General features: G+C 35.1%; 1 protein-coding gene across 4 annotated transcripts in view; it reads left to right on the plus strand.

Moving 5' to 3' along the window:
• The window catches only part of LOC122633741 (Fanconi anemia group J protein homolog), a 60,009-nt gene that overhangs the window by 37,215 nt on the left and 13,200 nt on the right, over positions 1-9,594 (plus strand). The window lies entirely within an intron of this gene.

A 9,594-nucleotide genomic window follows, 5' to 3' on the forward strand; every position in this document is an offset into this window, starting at 1 on the left:
CCGAGAAATATCGCACGATGAATGAGAAGAAGGAAGAAGAAGAGAGAAAAAGGAGAATAAAAAGATGTACCAGCACAAAAAAGAGGGGAATGGAAAAAGAGAGAGAAAAGGGAGGGAAAGAGAAAAAAAATGACGAAGAGATGCCGCAATTTTCGCCTGCATACCTTGCCTTTCGTTTATACTCTTCTAGCTTGGATTAATCCGAAGAACGTACCGTTGCCTATATCTTCTTGATATCTCGCTGATGACGACGAGTGAATGTCTCTTTGTTTCGCTCATTGTGACATTTTGCTAATGAAGTCTAAGCTGTTTTATATGTACGTAGGTACATTATGGCATTCGATGCAAACGTGTTCTCTTGGATTTCCTTTGTTGGCTTTTGTTTCTTCTTTTCTTTTCTTTTCTTTTTTTTTTTTTTTTACTGTCGTCTATCGCTTCGAAAAGAGCAATATCCTTCTACTTCTCGAAAAATAATATAATTTATTCATTCATCGTTGTTAATGTTACGATACTAATTTTATGATACTTGTACTGATGTGATCCGAATAAATTTTCCTGATGAAATTTTTGGAATATTAATTATTTATTGTTGTGACGTTTAGTTTAATCAAGTTTTATCTAAACTATGTATTGTATTATTATATAAATGAAAGCAAGAATGTTTATAATAAATAAAAAATATTTTCTCTCTTCTCATTTCTATCGTGTATCTATAACAAATCGATATAACGCGAAATGCATTCATGAATTCATATATACATCCATACATACATGCATGCATGCATATGAACATATGATAAATATGTATATGTATCATTGTCCTGTGTATTCATCAAGCACGTAATTTCGCAGTAATTTAAAGGGAAAATAATGTGAAACGAATACGAAATCTTTTGGAGATTTCATAACCGTGGAAATTATCTTTCTGGGGTGATGAATGTGTGGGAGGGTTTGTGGTAGCAATAGCGAGAGGAGGAGGGAAAAATATGTAATGTAATTAAAAAATTATTGACCAACAAGTGTCTCCTGTGATATTCTTCTCTATTTACCTCGAAACATTTATTTTACGCCATGATTATTATTTATTAACAAAGAGAAAAACTAACGTTAATTGGATTATTTCATTTTATTTATTTATTTATTTATTTATTTATTTATTTTTCTTTATTTATTCGTATAAAATGCCACGTCAACTACTCTTTATGATTAATAATCAACGAAGATTGTCACATTGTATTTTTCAATTACATAAATTAAATTTAATACAAGAATTTAATATAAAAGAAATTTTTTTTCTTTCTTTTCTCTTCTTTTTTTTCTTTTTTTTTTTTTATTTTAATCATTCCAGATTATTCCGTATCTTTGTCTCTCTCTTTTTTTTTTTTTTTTTTTTTTTTTTTTTTTTTTTTTTTTTTTTTTACCAAAATGGATTTATTACGAAAAATTTTTTGAAATGACGACCGGAATAATAGCTATCGCGAAAATGCGAATTCATACCAGAGTGAGAATGTATCGCCGCGAATTTTTTTTTTTCTTTTTTCTTTTTTCTTTTCATTCTTTTTTTTAATATATTTATTTTATTTTATTTTATTTTTTTTTTTTTGTCCAAATCGGACACACTGGTGAATGTTCCTTTTGTCTGTAAAATCGAGTACGTAAAAATATGATTCGCAATTTATCTAGTAACGTAATTCCGTGCGTTCTTCCGAATATCGATTTTTAAGAAAGTTAAATAAAAAATAATGATAACAACAACAACAACAACAACAATAATAATAACAATAATAATATCGCAAAAATCTAAGAAATAAGAATTATAGACCGCATACAAATAAATAATTTCATTAATAAATTTATATCGTGCAAATAATTTTGTCTTGTAGAGGGTAGATTCAACGATTACCATCATTTTTGCCGAACATAATCCGACACTGTGACATTCTCGTAAATATATGTACGTATTATCTGTAACTGTATCGGAAAGAATTAAATGAGCGTACGCTCTCAAACAGTTATGTATTTATAAATTAAATTTAATCGGCCGTAAACGTTCGTCTCGATCAACGTCGAGCCATACCGACGAACATCTCGTCGTCGTCGTTGTTTGCTCAAAACAATCATTTCATTTACATATCGTACATGCATATGGTATATTCAACAAAACGTTTCCATTTCCACGTTTATAACAACAATTAGAGTTATTATCGCATACTGTTTATTATCGTCCAACATCGAAAAGATATTTTTATCCTTTTAGCTTTTTCTTTGTATATCGTTTCACTGATTTTTTTATTAACCTCTGTTTATCTCTCTTTCTCTCTCTTTTTCGTTGATTATTCAAATATTGTAATTGTAACACAAAATGCTACTGAATGAATCTTCAAAATCTATTGTGAAATTCTTTTTGTGTATTATCGTTCGTTCTTCTTTAAATAGATATAAAGATTGAATTGAATAATTTAGAAGATATCTACGAGAACTCGATTAGAAAAAAAGAAAGGGTAAATGAAATTAGAACGAGTTTAATTTTTGATTGTATCGTCATTTTATTATAAAATATTTGTTCATATTTATTCGACCAATTCCTTAACAATGATTTCGCAAAGAACGTCTGATCGTATTTAAAATCTCTCTCCCGATCCACTGTACATTTACGATCATATTTACCTTATAAAATGGAACGTTCAAATTTTTACACGATCTTGAAATATAATCGAAACGATATCTAAGATACTAATCGTTCAAATTTGTGATACCGGTTCGAAATAACTAACGATCTAAATAAAATTTAATCCAATATTTCTGCTCGCATTCATACATAACATATGTACGTACATATCTATCGACTTGTAAGTATCGAAAGAAGAAGAAGAAGAAAAAGAAAAAGAAAAGAAAAAGAAAAAACATAAAACAATCTGAAAAGTTGGTCGTCGAGTGGGAAAATTCGAAACTCCGCTTTCCCATTTCCCTTTTTTTTTTTTTTTTCACATAAACGGGAGCAAAGCGTATTCCGTGTTGTAGCGAGGAACGGATCTAACTTCTCTCCCTCCCCGTTCGAATGTGGGTACGAAACTTTCACCGAGTCGTGTAAGAGAAAGAGAAAGAGAACGAGAAAGAAAGCAAGAAAAAAGAAGAAAAGAGAAAGAGAAAGAGAAAGAAGAAGAGGAAGAGGAAGAGGAAGAGGCAGTTTGATGGTGGCTCGCTTAGCGTTCTTATTCCCGAAATTAAACGGCCGTCGTCGTTGCTCGAAGCAGAGAGAAAAAGAAAGAAAAAGAGAGAAAGAGAGAGAAAGAGAGATTTCCTCCCCCTCCTCCAGTCCTTGTAAAGCCTGAAAAAGCCCCATCTAGGCGAGGCTTTTATTCGATTCGCGATGCGACAGCCGAGATAGCCGACAGCACGGTGATCATCTCGGTGGTGGTCTCCCTCCTAACAGTCTGCTAACGTTCTCTCCTCTTCGTGTCGTCGTAGATTGAACAGAGAGAGAGAGAGAGAGAGAGAGAGAGAGAGAGAGAGAGAGAGAGAGAAAGAGAGAGAGAGAGGAACGAGTGAGAGAAGGTTAGAAAGAAACGTCCCTGTTGAAAGCTTTCCACGAGTGAAGAAGAGAGAAAAAAGGAGAGGAAGATAGATAGAGAGAGAAAGAGAGAAAGAGAGAGAAGGATGAGGAAAGGCGGCTGATGTTCCATCATGGGGAATGAAAATCAGGGGCCCCCTCGGGGCTCGGAATTAAAATGGCTGTCACACGCAGCCAGGGGTTGTGCTCTTCCTGCGGAAAACCGAGAGGAGGCGACATGAAAAGACCCCCTCTCTCTCTCTTTCTCTCCTATCTCTTTCTCTCCTATCTCTTTCTCTCTCTCTATCTCTCGCGTTCTCTCTCTCTTTTTCTCTCTCTTCTCTTCTCTTCGATGTTCTACGTACGCGTATATATGCAAGTTGTGTGCGGTGTATCTATGTATGTATCTATGCATGTATATACGTATTTCTCGTTCAGTTTTTTCTCCATTACTTCGTCCTCATTTTCTGTCTCTTTCTACTCTTCTCATTTTCTATCTCTTCTTTCTTTCTTTTTCTTTTTTTCTTTTTTTTTTTTTGCTATTCTCCTTCCCTATCTCTTCTTACTGTTCTCATTTTTTCTTTTTCTTTTTTAAATTCTTGTTCTTATTCTTATTCTTATTTTCTCTCTCTCTCTCTCTCTCTCTCTCTCTTTCTTTCTCTTTCTTGTTTTTGTTTCTTGCCGGTTTTCATTCTCTGGCTCTCTTTTCTTTTCTCTCTCCTTTCTATCTCACGCGTACACACATATTTATCATTCCCATCTTATCGTAATCATTCGATATAAAAACCATCCTTCCATTCGAAATTAGAATCCTATATTCCCTTTCGCTTCTATCTCCCACCCATTCTCTTCTTCAAAAGAGAAAATTATCCCAATCCATATAAACCAATCGGGCACTTCGAATTATTTTCTATGCTAATAATTCACCAGAAATCGCTAATCGCAGCTTTTACTAAGATAATAATTGTGATAATTAAATTTAAAAAAAAGAGGAAGAAGGAAGGAAGGAAAACTGATATGAAAACAAAAAGAGAGGGAGAGAGAGAGAGACTTAAGAGGAAGACAGAGAGAGAGAGAGAGAGAGAGAGAGAGATAGATAACGATGTAAAAGAAGAGGAAGAAAAAGAAAGAAAGAAAAAAGATTCCGAATGATGGTAAATAAAAAAAGTAAAGGGATAGAGAGAGAGAGAGAGAGAGAGAGAGAGAGAGAGAGAGAGAGAGAGAAGGGATCAACAAAATTCCACTTACTCTCTCGAATAAGAAATAAAAAAGGACATAGAAAGAGATAAAAAGGTAGTACCCTCCCTCTTCTATCATCCATTCGACGATTTCTCCAACGATGTAGTACTTCGTATTTTGCTCGGAAATTCTCTCTCTCTCTCTCTCTCTCTTTCTCTCTTTCTCTCTTTTTCGTTTCATGCAGCAGCAGCAGCAGCAGCAGCAGCAGGCTAACGGAATCAACGGAAGGGTTTGAAAACTCCTCTAAAGGATCACCGCGCATTAAACGTTTTCATTTCGTGAGCTCTTCTCCCGGTACGAAGAAGAGCATGTTGTGCAGTAGTAATGGTGGTCGCAGTAATAGTAGTAGTAATAATAGTAATAGTAGTGGTAGTAATAGTAGTAGTAATAGTAATAGTAGTGTAGTAGTGGAAGTTGAAAGGAAGAGATGTGGATACGAGGGAATGAAAGAAGCAAAGGAGGAAAGAAAAATGTGAAAGAAGGAGGGAAGAGAGAAAAAGAGAGAAAAAGAGAGAAAGAGAGAGAGAGGAAAGGGTCGCGATGGCGTCCTGGGATTCGTAGCTGATTGGCCGATGCCAAGGGTACGCATTTTTAGCCACCCTTCGGATCTGCCCTCATTGTCATTTTAATTTCAATCCCCTCGGGACAACTCTATCTCTATCTTTCTCTCTTTCTCTCTTTCTTTCTCTCTCTCTTTCTCTCGTCTTCTCTCTCTCTTATTCCCTCATTCTCTCATTCTTTCTTTCGCGAAGGGACAAATCGAAGTATATATGAGAGAAAGAGGAGGGAGAAAGAGAAAGAGAGAGAGAGAGGGGTTGAGACGAGGCTTCGATTCCAGAGGATGTAAACGCACCCTTCGCGAGATTGCTTCGTCGTTGAAACTGGTTACGACGGAAACATCTAACGGGTGTACATCTTGTATTATCGATCATCGACAAATTTGTTTTCAGTCGTCGTGTGTTTATGAAACAAAAATAGAGTGAATATACATTGAGAAAAAATGGAGAAGGGAGATTTGTTTATATGTTGCGTTTGATAATCCTGTTGGTTTTCTCGTAACAAGACTCTTTTTTCTTTCTTTTCTTTTTTTTTTTTTTTTATATCCTTTAACTTTTCTTATTTTTATAAAATGTACTGCTGACGTTAAATGACGAGTCTAATTGAATGTTTCGTAAACTTATGGTTTTGTAAATATTCGCGATGGTTAATTAAAACTGTTTGGATGTTTCTATCTGTTATACATTTAATTAAAATGAAATTAACTTTGAAACGTTGTAATCTCTTTTCTACGTAGATCTCCGTCTTTCTTTTCGGTAGTAACAAAAATGTATGGTCCGTGGGTCATTCAAGAGTGAAGTTTGCCCTACGATATTTTTATCTCCCGCGATCTCGAGATGTAAGATAAGAAAAGAAAATGATTTACATCGCGTTCATGTTTAAGTATCCTCCTTATCTTCTTATCATACGTTTTTATCACACTTTCGAAAAAGGATTACACGAATTTGTATCGCGCCATTTTTTAACGGGAAACGAAAATCTAATCGTATCATCGCTTTCAATCGACAACGTTAACATTAATTTTGATCGTGTGAAAATTTCTCGAAAAGAAAGAAAGAAAAAGAAAATCTTCGATAAAAACTCTGACAATTCGTTTCAATCTCTATCTCGTATAATCCAAGATATCTGATCGTATTTATTACAAAATTTGGCACAGCTTCGAGTCGATCTTAAAGTCAACAAGTTAGAAAGAAAAGAGAGAGAGAGAGAGAGAGAGAAAAGAAAGAAAAAAAAAAGAATCAAAAAGAAAAGAAAATCATGAAAGAAACTATACAGGGTAGTAGTAAACAAAAGCAGAACTCGAATCTCGATCTCGATCTCGATCTCGATCTCGATTGTCTCTGATCGATATCATCTCAACATCGTCATCGTGTCGTCGTCATCGTCATCAAGTTCTCCAAGTCCATTTCAAGTCGAGGTTTCTCCTTTAGGAAGAATCAGAAGAAAAGGGGAGGACAAAGGGTTAGAAAAAAATTAAGAGACGCCGACAGAGTCGCACGCGTGAGAAAGACCGGCAAAGACCGACAGAGAAAGATGGATACACCAAGAAATATAAAAAAGGAGAGAAAGAAAGAAAGAAAGAAAGAAAGAAAGGAAGAAAGAAAAAGAGAGAGAGAGAGAGAGAGAGAGAGAGAGAGAACATATCATACACAAAACGCGAGTGCGAGGGAGGAGAAACGAAAACGATTCCGTCGTCGGCACGTGTACGCGGTTAAATAATAAAAAGGCTTGCCAGCAAAGTTTCCTCCTCCTCATCCTTTTCATCGTCCTCATCCTCATCCTCATCCTCATCCTCATCCTTCAACGACGACGACGACGACGACGACGACGATGACGACGACTACGATGACGACGTGCGCGCGAGCAAACGAACGCGCGCGCTCTACTTGCGGGATTTCAAAAGCGGAACCGCCGGCTGTCGCGATACGGATCTGACCAATCATAAAAGCCGCATAATGGCCACTTATTCATTCAATCCAAAGCACCAAACAAAAGCGGAAATTAGTCAGGTTCGTTATGCTTATTAATTGACTGACGTTTCCGTCATATTATTCTCGAAGGATGAATCGAGAGTTCCCGTTGCCCTTCGAGGGCATTACCTACCGCCCCTTTTTTCCTAAACTCTTCTCCACCCCTTTCCTCCCAATCTCCTGTGTGACCTTCTTTTTCTGTCTTATACTTTCTCTATATACTTATATATGTATGTATGTATGTGTGTGTGTGTGTTTTTTTTTTAGTTTTTCTTTAGTTAGAAAAAATATCATCGGAGTTTGGGTCGTCTGATTTTGTTGGAATTTTCTTTTTTATTTCTATTCTTTTTATGTTATTTTATTTCGTTTCATTTTATTTTATTTTATATTTTCTTTGATGAGAATATTAAACAATTTTTTTATTATGTATAAGATGAAAGAAAATGGTTAAGCGGTGTATTACATTACGGCAGAATTTAATGTCACCCTTTATCTTTAGAAAATGGCGCCTGATATTCGGAGAGCGAGGGATGAAATAGTTGTAGGAATTTGTTAATGACTCTGACGTCTTTCTTCTTCTTCCTCTTCTTCTTCCTCTTCCTCTTCTTCTCTTTCTTACCAATTGATCGTAAAAGAGCACCCTTTAACTTTTACCAAACAACTTCTCCTACTCGCTAACGTTAATTCTCGAAGGAAGAAGGGATGAAATATAAAAGAGGGCGTGGTGCTATTCTGCAGCTGTGCAGTACACATAAACACATACATAGAATCTTTTTAAGGTTTATACATAATATACATATATACATATATGCACGTATGTACATAATACATATACGTATTTCTATTTAGAATGGTAAGTTATATTGCCAAGGGGATGATACGATGCATGGGGGTGCCGAAACGCTTTCATTACACGGTTTCCCGAGGGATAATATTCTCTCTGCTATATCTCTGTGGCCGTCCCTAGGGGGTGAAATTCCGCACCATCAATCTCCCCGTACATATATGTATATATACACACACACATATTTATATATGTAGCCTGAGACGCAACCCTTCGTTTAGGGTTTACTCCCTTACCAGAAAACTACCCTCCCACACGTACCAACCCCTTTTCGAAGTGGACCGAAATATGGTGGAAATTGCTACGAGTTCTTCACAAGAGAAAATCGCTTTATTTTGATTTAATAAAATGGCCGCGACAAATATTATATATATTATATTATTTGTTAAGATATAATCTCTCTTATGTATTATTTGTTAGTTGTTTTTGTGATTACATTTTTATTTTCTTTTTTTCCTAAAGTATTTTTATTTATTAATCTATCTGATAAATTGTGCAGATCGATTATAAAATTGATGAAGTGAATTTTATATGTATTTATTTTTATCTTTCTATTATCATAATACTGCGTCTTCAATTTTATAAAGGATTTCTTTTCTACAGTTTATTTTTTTCTAAGTCAACTAAGTTCAATATATACGTACATGTATATATTTATAATTCTGTATTACTACTGAATCAATAATTTATTCAGATCACGTCGTTTCTCGTTGTTACAATAGCGAACAATTGTACAAAACAATTGTACAAATTATTTCTTAATTCGTACAGTATTTATTCGTTTACATATTTGCACGGAATATTTTATGTTATTTCTTGTTACATGGAGAGAGAAAAAAAGAAAAAGAAAGGAAAAAAATGTAAAAGAAATAGGACGAAAAGAGATGGTATTGTTTATGCGAAATGCATTTTTATTTAATTACATATTTTTTCTTTTTTCTCTTCTATTTTTTTTTTCCTTTTTTTTTTCAGTGTCTTCTCGAGCAAGTTTCAAGGTAGGTGACACGTTGCAAGGACGTCAACGTCGTCGCAAAGGACTCGCCGTTTCTCTTGTTTTTTTTTCTTCTTCCTCTTCTTCCTCTTCCTCTTCTTCTTCCTCCTCCTCCTCTTCTTCTTCTTTTTCCTTTTTTCTTCGAGTCGGTGCTCTTTGAAGATCCAATATGCTCGCCCAACTCGCGTCGGCATTATATTGCGATCGTTTGCTCGTGCGCATTGCGATTAGTATTATTTAATACGCACATTGTATATAAGAAAGGGTCCTTTTCTCGTATCAGATGTGCCGAGGGCCTCAAGACCAGTTATTAGGCTCCTGACAGGCCCCATAATCCGTTCCTCCATAGGAGGAATGAAAAATATAATACCTATTAGCGAAGATCCTTTCAATTTGCTCTATACTCTCTGCCAAGGGAATTTTTCTTCGTTTGTTCTCTCTC

Source organism: Vespula pensylvanica, chromosome 13 (genome assembly GCF_014466175.1).
Source record: "Vespula pensylvanica isolate Volc-1 chromosome 13, ASM1446617v1, whole genome shotgun sequence".
NCBI classification, from domain to species: Eukaryota; Metazoa; Arthropoda; class Insecta; order Hymenoptera; family Vespidae; genus Vespula; species Vespula pensylvanica.